At 37.7% G+C, this 14,462-nt stretch overlaps 1 protein-coding gene and 1 pseudogene across 4 annotated transcripts in view; both read left to right on the top strand.

Annotated features, from left to right (window-relative positions):
- The window catches only part of Ddah1 (dimethylarginine dimethylaminohydrolase 1), a 274,592-nt gene that overhangs the window by 216,039 nt on the left and 44,091 nt on the right, over positions 1-14,462 (top strand). The window lies entirely within an intron of this gene.
- LOC147827626 (solute carrier family 2, facilitated glucose transporter member 3 pseudogene) overlaps positions 1-14,462 on the top strand; it is a 78,937-nt pseudogene extending 64,475 nt beyond the window's left edge. Inside the window, exon 1 of the transcript XR_015451957.1 lies at positions 1-14,462. This exon is cut by the window's left edge and continues 64,475 nt beyond it. The product of XR_015451957.1 is annotated as a solute carrier family 2, facilitated glucose transporter member 3 pseudogene (transcript).

The raw sequence follows: 14,462 nt of genomic DNA, 5'->3' as shown, positions 1-14,462 counted from the left end.
GAAAGCAACTTCTTGGAACAAATTACTGTCTACTCTATTAATCCTGATTGGAGCATCTTCAATGAAGATTGTAATCTTAGTTTGTGGCAAAGAAAGTTTTGTGTTATTATCTACTTCTTCTTTGGAAGAATCTTCTTGCTCCATGTCTTGTACTCTGAGTAACTACTTGGAAGATAATTATACACCGTGTATTAACTGTTATCATTCTCTTATTATTCTGTCATGACGCTTTGTTTTATTTTTTTCATAAAATAAAAAAGAATACTCAAAACCCCAGGATTTGGAATGAAAAAATAAGTACCAGCATTTGGTCAGTCAATCAAACCAGCCTTTCAGAAACGTTCTGCCTACCAAGGTCAACCCTTGGGCCATGTGGTACAGTCACAAAAGCAACAGGTTACATGAGATGTGGGGAAAGCTTGTTTCAATTGGCAAAAAACAAGAAACTACAGTACTTTTAAAGGAATGTAGCCTTACTCATTTTTAGCACATCCAGCAGTTATGGAAAATATACTAATAAAGGTCTTTTCTGTCAAAATATTCACCTAATTGAACCGTAAATAAGAATATGTTTTAATTAACACAGCAACCATACAGCCCTGTGCTGCTAGATAGTGGGAATATGTTGTGGACTGATTGATTCAAAATGTATTTGAATATTGTGTATCCTATTGCCTTGCCTATTAACTAGCTTAATGAACTTTATCTTGTCTCCTGCTCAAGTGATTGCAATTTTAAAATTGATGGTTTCTAAAAGATAAAAGTTTTGTGCCATCACAATTTGTAATAGCTAAAACTTGGAAGCAGCACAATTGCCCATCAGCTGGAGACTGGATAAAGAAAATGTATGTGTGTGTTTTTATATAAAATGGAGTACTACTCCGCCATAAAAAATGAGAAATTAGAGACATTTAGAGCTAAATGGATGCACATTGAGGTGATACTCTTAAGTGAAATAAATAGGACACACGTGTAAATACCGAATGGTTTCTCTAGTGTGAGAAACTGAAAGTGTAAATAAGAACTAAAAGGTATAATAGATAATGTGAACTAGGAAGAAAAGGGGCAAAGGGGAAGGGGAAGTGGGAGGGGTAGGGGAAAGGAAAGAAGGGAATGGAATTAATATGAGAAAATGAAAAAACAGAAACAAAGTCTTTGTAAATTGGGAGGGATGGAGGGGTTGAAGGGAGGGCAGGGGAAGGGGGAAAAATAAGAACCAAGAGAGATTATGTAAAGGTGCAAATTTCCAATGATGAATGTCATTATATTGTCTACCTAAAATGTACCAATAAAATTAATTTTTTAAAAAGTTTTGTGCCATGTTCTGTAGCCCCACAAACCAAATTTAACAAGAAAATGTGCAAGCGTTTCACAAGAAGTAGCGCTGGAAGCCTTCAAATACCTGTTACATCCAGAAAATTTCTTAAGAGTCCATTTATTTTTTTTCCAGACTTTTTATGTAGGTGGTACATATGTACCTGTAATGGATGTGCAGTAAGTAGCCCTTCCCAACAAAGGGGGATTTTTCTAAGCATTGCTGCAAACAGCCATGCATCCTGCAAGAGCAATGAATAAACAATGTCCCCGGAGTCTTTTTTTAACATCTAATCATTAAAAGGAACATACAAGGCAATTGTGTCACATCACTTCCTTCAGGTCACAGTCTGAGATAATTTTTCTAATGTCTCTTGGTTTTAAGTACCTTTTTATGTCATTGACTCCCAGTTCCTATTTCCAGTTCTGACTGTTCTACTCCCCCAAAGTCCAGACTAATATATTCAAATGTGCTGACATCTCCATTTGAACTATCTAGAAAGCATTTCAGACTCAACCTAGGCAAAACAGAATTCTTAAATATTCTCTCCACACATGGTTCTTTTCCTCCTTGCCTTTAGAAATTGGTACCTCACCTATCCAGTTATTCCAGACAAAAATCCAAGAGTCATACTGATTTCTTTCTTTGCCCTCACCAACTCTTGTGAATTCTCCCTTCAAAACACATGTCAAATTCAGGATGGTCTTTAAAAGGTAATTAGGTTAGGATGAATTCACTGTGATGGCCCTAATCCACTGTGACTGATGACCTTATAAAAATCAAAGGACATAGGACATGGACACTCAAAACACAGGCCAAATTCAGACTTTCCTTTGTCCGTGCTATCACCACTTTAGTGCAGTCTACCACCATCTTCCCCGTAGGCCACTACAAGTGGCTCTTAACTCATTTTAACCTAATTACCTCTTTAAAGACCCCATCTCGAAATACAACCACCTTCTGAAGTTCTGGGAGTTGTAAACCTAAGAAATGGTGTGGAGGTGGATATATTTGTCACGTAACACTTATGCTCTCATTTTAGGCCCATATTTGCTCTGTTTCTTGAACAAGTTAAGCTTGTTCTTGCCTTAGGCCTTTGCACTGCTAATAGCGTTGGTCCTTTCAGATATTCTGATCTCAGCACAAATGTCACATTTTCAGAAGGCTGTTCCTTACCTTCCGATCTATAGTAACTACCCACTCATTTTATATCAGATTTCCTGAATTAAAGCTCTGTACACCATTAACATTAGATATTTTTATGTTTATTATTTATTAGCTATTTCTTCACTGACATATTCCAGGGACCTAGAATAATACCAAATATATTGGAAATACTGAATAGAAGTTTGTTGAACGACTATATAAATAAATGAAATTATTGGACAAAAGAGGAACAAACAGGCCAAAGCTAATTTTCTCACTTGGAAGTCTTTAGAAATTTACTTTAAACCTTTAATTGAATCTGCTTACCCCTGAAACGCCTCCAGTTGTTTAGAAGAGGCCATGCCACCTTGTGACTCTTCCTTGGCTAAACAAGTTGGACATTTTTGCCTTATACATACACTTGTTTATAACATTTCTAGAAATTATTTCTGACTTGCCAAGTTGTTCAGCTTTTCCTTCAGTAAACACGGAGAGTCTGCCAGGGACCACATCTTGTGTTAGCTCCCACGTCCTCAGGGGGCATGGCTGCACACAGAAGGAATATTTAATACAGCCAGGATCTACAGTTGGGGTAGAAGCAAAAATATGTTGAACAGCTTCTAAGGCAGCTTAATGCCTACAATGAACTAATTGTGTACTGGATATGCAAAACCGTTCCCACACTTTAAGTCTATTTGGCTTTCTATTAGAAATGGCGGTGTGCAACTTCTCTGAAATCGCAGAAAATTATGGGCATTTTGAGCACTATATATCTGTTGCTTATTTTGGAGGGCATGTACAGCATATTTGTGTGCTTCTCAACTTTCAGGAAAATTAGTTTAAAAATTTAGAAATGTGTCAGTTTCCTGGTTATTAACATATTAAATTTTGCAGGGCCTTTGGCAGCTGACATTTATTTGCATTTGGTACTTGGTGATAAATCATATTTTTATTTGTCCTCTGCAGACAGAATGTCAGTGGCACTTAGGTACTCAATACATGTATTGTATCATTATTGTCAACAAGGAAATGGACCGCCTCAATGAGTATGTTATATGTCAAGAGAGCTGACAAGACCAGCAGGGCTCCTGCCTTGCTTTCCACTTAAACTAAATGCTGCCTTCAGCCTTCTTCTGGGAAACGATCTTGCAGTGACATCTTTATGGAGGGTCTTTGAGCATCTGGAACTTTGTGATTGTGTCTTCCCCAGATAATGAGGAGAATCTTTCTCAGTTTTGTTCAGAGTGATTTTTTTATTTTCCCATGTACTCTGGCTCTACGGGTTTTCATTCTGCAGTTTGATCTTACTGTCCTGGATGCCATTCACCCTCCAGATCTGAGCAGTCATTCAAAGATGAGAATGCTGAAGCATTAACTTCTAAGTCTGACATACGGAGCTGCAACCGTAGTTTCTTAGCTATGCAATCAGGGCAGCATAACCCTGGGATGCTTTCAGCTTTACAAATGATTTATGACCTACTGCTTTGTATAAGCAGGATGGTCTAGTGTTAGAAGTGGTTATAAGTAGCATCTGAGCAACACTCTTATAGGACAGAATAACACATTATCAGTTAAAATCACATCTTACATATTGTATAATTTGCTTCATGGCAACTCGTGGCATATACCTACAGAAAGAAAAAAAATCCTCCACTAATAGTTATTCCTACATCCAACTTTAATGAGTTTTAGTTTTAATGAATACTACTTGTCAATTTTGTTGTATAAGTAAATGAGTTGCTTTTTGCTGCAGCTAACAGAAAGCTCAAGTCAAATTGGTCAAGAAAATGAAAATTTTTATATATCAAGAACTCTAAGAGCCCCAGGATTGGTAGAACCAGCAGCTCAACAATGTCATCAAGAACTGATGCTCTTGGCTGTGTTCTCAGATCAGCATGAGTTCCAGGCACCATGTACACATAGGGCAGCATCCAAACGACAGCATTACTGAGGCCCCAGGAACCTCGCAACAGGTTTTCCCTCACTGACCAAAACTGGGTCACTTTCAGGAGAGATGGAACATGACTTACTTAGACTGGGAGGTACCTGAAAGGATATAGCGTTAATTACATGACACAATCAGTGCCAAGTCATTTTGGTACTTAAAAAGAGCTTGATAAATTGTATGTATTATTAATTAATGATGAAACATCTATGATATTAAAATTGTTACAAATAACAGTTGTGAGTAGTTAAGAGGTAGATTCCTTGGATCTTATGGAAACTAATTGTGTGGTGAGAAGATGGAGAGAAACGTAAGGGTCACCTGGGAATTCTATCAACAGTGCTACTCGTATAGGACCAAGACCCAAGTACTTACGGAGAGCACAGAGCGGGCCCTGCTCATGGGAAGAGACGGGGACACGTTACTAGCACAGAACCCAAGCAAAAAGAACCAGAGCCTAAGTATTTGATCTGAACCCGGGTACATGATGAAAAGTGGGACAAAGCAGAAAAAATGACGTAAGCTTAGATCTCAGAGCATTAGCATGGAGGTTGTTAGATCCAACCTTTCTCAGTTTAAGATTCATCCTGGGACTTGGCTAGGGATGAACCCAATGTTGATGAAATCTACCATATTATATGTGGAGATGAGAAAACACAAGAGGTTAGCAATTAAGCAGGCCTTGACATCTGCTTTCTCAGAGAAGAGACACAGATGCTCACTGCTGGCCGGTAAAATTAACAGCCTCAGAGCAACAGTGTGATCAGTTACTCCAAAAAATTACAAGTTAGTGATAAATTAACACTTGCACACCTTGCTTTCTAGGTAATAGTTTCTCCTTCTGCACCAGAATCTTTCTGTTCACCTCCCATCTTTCTGGAATTTTTAAATCCACTTCTGGGTTGTCCCATCTCTCCTATTGCTTCTGATTGAATTTGGTTAAACACCAAAATACTTTACTCATGAATAACCATTTAGGGTGTTTTCAGTAAACTCAGTCAGAAGAAAATGGGATTACACATTCTTGAATGCCAAAAAATGTTTTGAGACTACAACTCTCAGAAATCCAGATCTGGTTATGACCTCATTTTAAGATCTACTCCCTTCTCTTACAAAGATGGAAACAATGATGCTAAATATTCTGATTAATTTTTAGTACTTATCACTAGAAATAAATCAGTAAATTTAGAAATCCAAGAAATCAATTTGAGAAAGTGCAATGGATATTTAACAGTCTGTGGGAAATATTTTATTCATGTAACAAATATTTTTATAAAAATTAAATGAAGGAAAATGAACTAAATGTTTATAAAACTCTCCTACATGTTTTATGAATATGAGGCACTTTCAGAATAATTACAAGATTAATGACATTTACTTGAGTCTCTCTGATAACTTTTTAAATTTTCAGTGATTAAATAATTTCCAGTTATAGTGACCATTTTTCTAATACAATAAACCCTTCATTAATTTATCGGAGACTAAAGTGAGCTGTTCACAATTTGAGGATCTCCCAAGAAATTCATTTGTTTCTAGGAAATTCCAGATGACATGCCAGCAGGTTTAGATAACTACATACTATTAACATTTTGATTTCTTAACTTAAATCTCACTTCCTCAGTCTTCCTATCTTATTTCTCAAACAGGTAGCGTCCCACACACAGTAGTATTCCTTCATTGCCCTTATCATAATTCATGTGCATGTTTAATTTCTTTTACCACATAGCCACTATCTAGCAGGATAACTGTTTTGTGGTGGCCACTGACCACTGCCCAGCATGATATCTAGCTCTCGACAGATATTCAGTATTTACTGAATGAATGAAAATGAGACTGAGATTGGGATGACTCATGTATATTTTTGCTTATTATTACTAACATATATAGTTTTCTCATTTTAATTTCTATGAGAACGTATTGAATTTATAACTTGATCAGCATTGTATCTTATTTGCTGCATGTTAAAATTTAGCTGTACAACATTTCAGTAAAGAGTGAATTCAGGAATTTGGTGTGTGTAGGATCTACCAAATTTAAAATTCATTTAAAATACAGTTTTCTGGAGGGATGGAGGGGTTGAAGGGAGGGCAGGGGAAGGGGGAAAAAATAAGAACCAAGAGAGTATGTAAAGGTGCATATCTCCAATGATGAATGCCATTATCTTGTACACCTAAAATGTACCAATAAATGGATATACAAAAAAAATACAGTTTTCTTCCTCTATACAATATTGTGAAGTCCAACTTATTCTGAAAGGAAGAGATCTCTAAAAATTAAAAAAGGAACAAAATACACAATTTTCTTGAGAATTTCTTAGGAACATCTTACAAAATGGTGCACCATTGTTTGTCTGAACAAACAATTTGGAAATAAACATTGAATTTAGCTTTTTTCCTTCTGACCAAGATCTTTACAAGTACGTACTTAAATAAAGTCTGTTTAAATTTGAAGTTTTCTGTATTAGTTTTTTATTGCTGTGTAATAAATGACCTAGACATAGCAACTTAAAAGAACATCTGTTTATTTTCTGAGCTTGTAGGTCAGAGGTTTGGGCATGGTATATCTGGATTCTTTCTTTAGGGTAATACAAGGCCATAGTTAAGATGTCAGCTGGTCTGTGTTCCCATCTGCAGTTTTGGTTCTCTTCCAAGCCCATTCACGTTGTCAGCAGAAATCCATTTCTTCTGGTTGTAGGACTAATAACTTTTTTCTCCCCTGGCTGTCAACCAGAAATTCCTCTCAATTCCTGAAGGCCACCTGTAGACCTCCTTCACAGGCAGTTCACACCATGGCCAATTGTGTTTTTCAGAACAAAGCATAACATCTTTCCTATTTCATCCTTCTCTAACCTTCAAAGCCTCTTTTAAGAGCTCCCCTCATTTGGTCAGGGCCACATGGCATAATCTCCCTTTTGATTAATTTAAGTCAACTGATTAGTTGCCTTAATTACATCTGCAAAATACAGTATCTTTACTTGAATTGTGTAACCTTCCAACAAGAATGATAGTCCCATCAAATTCACAGGTCTTTTCCACACTCAAAGGGACAAATTTATTCAGAAAGATAGATAGATAGATAGATCATACATACATACATACATACATACATACATATCTCATATAGATATATATCTTAGGCACCATCTTGGAATTCTACATTCTACCTACCATACCTGACAGTGTGGCAAAAACTCTTCTCAACTTTTTATTGTTGGATTCGTATGGAATATATATAGTGTCTTGGTTTGGAGACTATCTACATGTCCATTTGCTTTTGTAACTTCCTTGTATTTAAAATACATTGTTGACTGTTTAAAGTTTTTTCCATAAATAACTCCTCGTAATCTGATAGTTGAAGTAATGGCTCCCAAAATTCATTAGCTTTATTTTGCTTATGCTTGGAAAAACAGAATTCAATATTGTTAGAAACAAAACCGAAGTTCATACAATTGTAATGTGTGGGCTCTGCCCATCTATTCTTCCAGAAAGCCTGAGTCCACCTTTTTGTTCAAATAAATAAATAATAGTGAACACAATCTATTTTTGAGCGTACTATAGCTCCCACAGTCATTCTAATATTTTATTTCAATTGACTGCATAGTACATGCTTAAATTATCTTTCTATTAGTAACAATATTGTCTGGAAGAGAATAACACAAACTTCAAAGTTTGTGTTATTCTACACTACAGCCCTCAAAGTTTAAATTTCAGTTCTGTTGCTTACTTACTGTGAGACTTTGTGCAAGTTACATACTCTGTGCCTCAGTTTCTTCATCTGTAAAACAGAAACAATGCCTGTATGTTCTACATCAGATTGTGAGGATTATATAAATTAAATATGAGTTCTTAATAGAGTGACTGGCATATAGGAACATATATATACCAAATGTATGGAGAGAATACTAAATTCTTCCTAAAAAGCTTTGTCCTACACTTAAAATACAGAAAATGACTTCAAATGTTTTTATTTAGGAATTAAGACTGACCTGTTTAGTATACTAAACCTCTCTTTGAGCCTTCTTTAATTTGTAATTTTGGTTAGTTTAATAATTTAATCAGCACATGTGGAAAAGTTAAGAAAGGAACCACTGAAAAAACTCAGGCCTCCTGAAATTGAAGAGTGGTGGTTAATATGCAGACCTTCCTGGTAACATTCCTGGTGTGGTTTGTACATTCTGTTCATATTACTTAGTGTTCTTAATCACTGTGTAACTTCACACCCTAAGCCCTTAATATATAGAAATTTCATTTTATCTCTGATATGAAGAGATCACAGAATCCAAATCCGCTTTGGCACAAGATCTTATAACACACAGCGGATGCAAATGTATGGAATTGGGGAGCAGAAAGCAGGAGCTCCAGTCTGATGTGATCTATGCTCTGTGATGAACCCTCAGGAGAATCGTAATCACACAGCAGTGTTAACGTGGAGACGGGCTCAGAAGCCTTGCCTCAGCAAGTCAGCCAACCTCCATTATCCTCAGTTTACTCATACATAAAATGGACACCCTAATACTTACCTTTCCTACCTTGTGGATTTATTGTAAACATCACAACAAATATCCCATTTTATTATCACTATATATTTACACGTAGTAACTGCCCCACTAAATTGTTAACTTCCCCAGGCAAAGGCTCTGGGGTTTTTTAAAAAATCTTTTTAGCCTGGTAAAAGTAAGTCGGCATCCACTAAATTTTTGTCGAACTGAGATGTTGATCACAGGAGAAAGCATGCTACAGACAATAAGTGTTGACGTAAATTAGCCAAATGTACTAGTCCAAGTGGCCACAGATGTGCTGATTATCGAGGAGGACTAAAGTGGCATAAAGAAAAAATGTGGCCTTTTGGATGTGACCAGGGATGACATAGTGTGGTTTTGATTCATCAGCAAGTTCCAAGCCAGCTGTGCCTTGACGTGCTGGAGACATTACATCAGCTTCTCGAGTGGCTTCCTCAGCATTGTCTGCATGTCACACTTAACATCGAAAGGTAAAACAAAATCAGTGACAGGCAGAGAAAAGGAAACCATTTCCCCACCAAATAAGCTATGTTGGTGCTATGTGACTCTTTAGATAGAATGACAGTGTACTTTTAAAAGCTCATATAATGTGAGAAATTATAAAAGGACTTGGAAAATATAAGTGGGTGTTAAAAACATGCAAGTGGGCATTGAAAATGGTGTGTTAGTCAGCTTGCCATTGCTATAATAAAGACCTGAGATAATCAACTTACAACCAGAAAAGGTTTCTTTGGGCCATGGTTTCAGAGGGTCCAGTGCATGACCATTTTTCCTGTTGTTTTGAGCCTATGTTAAAGCAGCATATCATGGCAGAAGCATGAAGTAGAGCAGGATTCTTACCCCATGGCTGAGACGAGGAGGGGCCAGGGTTCCCATATCCCCTTCAAGGATAGGTCCCCAGTGACCTAACTCCCACTAGGCCCCGCCTCCTAAAGGTCACAACGCTCTTGTGGTGCACAAGAGCCCCACAAGCTGCGGACCAGGCCTCTAACGCACAGGCCTTTGGAGACATTTCAGACCATAACGGTAGCAGGTGGTAATGGTGGTGACAGAAGAGTTTCCAGGACATGGCAAAACTGTGGGTGACTAAGACATGTCAGGCACAAATGAGCCAACTCCAAGGGGCTCATTGGTAGCTGTAACATCTGGCATTCCGTTGAGCAGAAGCAGCTTAAGGAAAGTGGCTTGGACACAAACCACAACTGTTCATCAGCCCTCATGGTCACCCAGCATCCTGAGTGAAGGGGTGAAAATTCAAAATGGCCTTGTTGAAAATGCACAGCAAAAGTCCACTTTGGACAAGGTCAACTGGGAAATATTGCCTTTAAATAAAGGAATACTAAGTTAATTACAGTACTATGGCAAGCTACTATAAATATAACTTCCTACTGAAACTATAAGCTTTTATATTTGATTTGTTTTGCTTTAAATTAAGCAAAGATTTAGGGGTTTTGATTTGTTTTTAACTTTGAGGGAGATTTTTGTAAGAAATAAAAGAGTTGGTTTAAAAGATGTTTTATTTAGTGCTGAAAGTGGTATGTTTTAATCTTTTCTTTCTTTTTCAAATGTAGCCAGAATCCAAAACAAGAACTGAGCTGTTTTAGGGCAAAATAATATTTACAGCATCAACTACTGATTTTAAGCACAATGTGCCAGGAACTGGGTTAGATTCTTTACATGCATTACCTTATTTGTTACTGACATAATTATCTTAGAAAACGTTAGAACTTAGTTCATTCCTGCTTACATCGCTTATGCTTGTATGTGATAGAGTCAGTGTTCAAATCCTCGGTACTTTCCACTCACCATGGCTCATGAGGAACAAAGTGAGAAGACAGAATGATGGTGTGAATTTGATGGGACAAATGAGGAAACAGAAATGAAAGCCATGAAAGGTAGGAAGAGAGGAGAATGGGGAAGATAAGGAAGGAGACTGAACAGCGAGCAAGAGAATGAATTCTTTAGACAAACTGGGACGTTTCGAGTGGCCCTAGTAATCCACTCAGGCTGTATCGCCTTGGCTGATTTTTGAGTCCTGTACGACAACCACCAGATAGGCTCCCCTCCACCTTCCATAGTACTTGCATGGGACGAGCTCAAAGCAGAGATTATACAAGAAATAGACCTTGGGCCAGGGATTTAGCTCAGTGGTTCTGCCACCTGCCTCGGAAGCGCAAGGTCCTGAGTTTGATCCCCGGTACCAAAAAAAAAAAAGAAAGAAAGAAAGAAATAGACCTCATCCTGCTTCCTGGAGCTGGAAGGAAATCAAATTTGAATGTTTTATATTTAAATGTGTTCTCCATGTAGTGTTCTAACTTTACATTGGCTTTGCAGAAAAGGCTGCAATTTTAGTTTACTGAAAAGCAGATGGGATCTGTCGTAGGGTGGTAAAACATAAGAAGCTTATCCAAATGTAAGAAAAAGCAACAGCTCTTTAGTTGTGGGTCACTTTCATAGCACAAGTATCTGTCGCTGTGTGCACACAAGCTGGTATTTCATCAAAATAATAAAAGTTGTATCTAATATTTATTGAGCATTTACATTTGTATGTGATAAGAGCCTAACAAGTTGGTACTATTATGAATAAATGCCCACTTTAAAGATGAGCCAACTGAGGCTTGGAATTTTAAAGAACTTAAGGTCACTTGGCTAGTAAATGGCAAAACTGGGATTGAGCCCCAGGCCCTTAATAACAATACCATGCTCTAGATTTCCCTACAATAGTGACTGTGAATGTGTAACCCCAATATCTCTACATTTTTTAACATTAATACTCCAGAAAGAAAGGAAAGAAGATGGGAGGGAGGGAGGAGACACTGTAATTACTTGGAGAGATACTGTAATTACTTGAGACTGTAACCGCCTATAAGGAGAAAGAGGGATGGGTTGAATGAATGGAAGCAGCAGAGGTGGCCTGAAGCCACTGTGGCCAAGAAAGGAATCTGGGGTAAAGAGTAGGAAGAAAAAAGATGAGGCAAAACTAAATATGAATATAGAGCAAAAAAATGAAATCACAGTGCATGAAGCATGAAAAGAGGAGGAAGGGTCTTGTAAATCTTTAGAATATGAAAATTACTTGTACTCCGAGGTTTGCATTAATTGAGGTGGTTTCTCTAATTTATCCTTTTTATTTCTCATTTCATGGGCTAAAATGACCCACTCAGCTCAGCTTTTGGAGTGAATACTGTTTGTTCTGATGTTTCTCTGAGTAACACAAAGTTCCACTCTGCAGGGTTAGTGTCTCTGGAAAGGTAGGTGTATTGTTGATTATATTTTTCCTCTTGAAAGTTATTTAAGTCAACATTAACCGTGGCTATATAACCACAGAATGGGTAGTTTCTTGAAGCTTCATGGTTTGGATTTTGTCCTGCAAAAGTTCCCACTTCTGTAGTTATATTTAATGTTCTCACTTTCTGAATAGCTGGCTTGCTTTGGGGCCAGGTGTCAGGGCCGTGCTGGGCCTGTTTACAGCCAGGTTGGTGCGCTTTGCTGAACTCAGTGTCAGTTGAATGCAGTTCTCAGTGGCAGCCTGTGGGGTGCAGCCCCCCTTGTTTCTGCTCCAGAAATCTCCCTGAGCTTTCTGCCAGTTTGATGCCATATGGTCCTGCATTTCTCAAAAACGTTTACTCGATGTTTCAACATTTTAAAAATCTTGTCCATGCGCTTAACTCTGAAAGTTGTGTGGTACCATCAATATTTGTGGTGTACACCTATCCTGATGACTTTGGTTACGTAGATGTGACTGAATATTTTTATTAAAGTACTACCCTTGCACAGAACGTCAGTGCAGCTGTTTTCACTTTCAAGAAACCACAAACATTTTATCCTCAAAAACTTTATTTTGAAAGACATAGGACCTTAAAATACATGTATAGCATTTCTGAAACTGGTATATAGTAACCTCCCTACTTCTACTAGTTCTTTTTTTTTTGGTACTGGGGATCGAACTCGGGTCCTTCCGTTTGCAAGGTAGGCGGTGGAACCATTGAGCTAAATCCCCAGCCCCTGCTGCTAGTTCTTAAGAGTTGAATAAAGTTCCTGAGTGAGGTGTTACATAGCTTCAGATAAACTTTTCAGCCCAGAATCAGTGTTACAGACTTCCTAGTAATCTGCAAAACATTGTTATAATAGAAGCAGTAGCACTAGCAATAGAATCAAAAGGAAACACAACTCTCTTGCTCTCTCTGTAAGCTCAATGAGTTTTCCATAGACATAGAAAACAGATGCCAGAGGCACAGTTGTGTGTTTTCCTAGGTTCACAGTAGCCCAACCAGTCATGGTAAATGTTGTTCTGCCCCCTTTTTATGCTATAGCAATGATTCCACTTCCTGTTGCATAGGAAAACCTATGCTACTCTTAAAAGAAGTCACTGGATGTATTTACTACAACGTTAAGACAATTTGTCCATGGAAATAACTTTTATTGTTCTGAGTCACTCTGGTTTGTGGAATTTTAATATGAGTTCCAAGACAAGGATGAGATGATATATTTATTTTACTTTGTGTCCTTTTTAATGTTTTGAATGCATGAGTGTCAGCCTTGTTGTCAAAGCTTTTCCACATTTTTATTACTTCAGAAGTGACTGCTATATTGATGTCTCCTCATTGACAGTTCACTCTGTCCTCTGCATACTATATTTTGGCGGGATTGTCTGCTTTGCCTAGTGTGATGTGATCTCTTGTTTTTCTCATAGCCCTATTCATGTCTTCTCAATGGATGTCTTTATCGTGTTAAAGGTTTAACAGACATTTTGAAATACTTAAATTGTTTTGTTGAGCTGCTGGAAGAACTTGAATTCAATTGTAAGCTTCAAAGGGCATTTGCTATGTCATCAGTTTCGATTTACAGAGAGGACTTGGATGTTGTGGCATTTTAGAAAATATTTGATTTGAACCATGACTGTAGCTGGGCGTGGTGGCACACACACCTGTAATCCCAGCACTCATGAGGCTGAGGCTGGTGGATCGCAGCAAGTTCAAGGCCAGCCTGGGCTACATAGTGAGTTCAAGCCCCATCTGAACTACATAGCAAGACCCTGTCTCAAAGAAACCAAAAACAAAGAAAAAGAAAGGAAACAGTGACTATAATATAAGTTGAAATTTCAAGTTACCGAGTATTGATATTCCTTCCATTATTTGTCTCTGTGTGTAATTCTGGCTGATTGACTTAGGTTTAAAGTTCAGTCTTGCAAGGACAGGAGGACTGGGTGTTATGCCTCCTACCTTCCATCATTTGTGCACCATAACTGGTCAGGTTCCAACAGTGCCCTAACTAGTTAGCCTCTCTACACAAAATGGGCTATAATATTGACTCAACTTTAGACAAGAAGCAAACAAAATGGGCAATGTCTCCCAGATAATTTCTTCTCTTGGGAATGATCACGTCTGATTTTGCCCATATTACAAGGGTGTGTGCAAGTATGAATGTTTTATGTGTGTGTGCATATGTGTACATGGGAGTGTGATTTAGTGCTCAGAAGTTTTAGACAGTTTTCTTATTAGGAAATTGTACACTATTAATATAAATCATTTTATTTT

The sequence above is a fragment of the Heterocephalus glaber genome, unplaced genomic scaffold, assembly GCF_053883595.1.
Source record: "Heterocephalus glaber isolate CG9 unplaced genomic scaffold, H.glaber_assembly_v1.0 deba00001442, whole genome shotgun sequence".
In the NCBI taxonomy this organism is placed as follows: domain Eukaryota; kingdom Metazoa; phylum Chordata; class Mammalia; order Rodentia; family Bathyergidae; genus Heterocephalus; species Heterocephalus glaber.
This window is presented reverse-complemented; position numbering and strand designations above follow the sequence as displayed.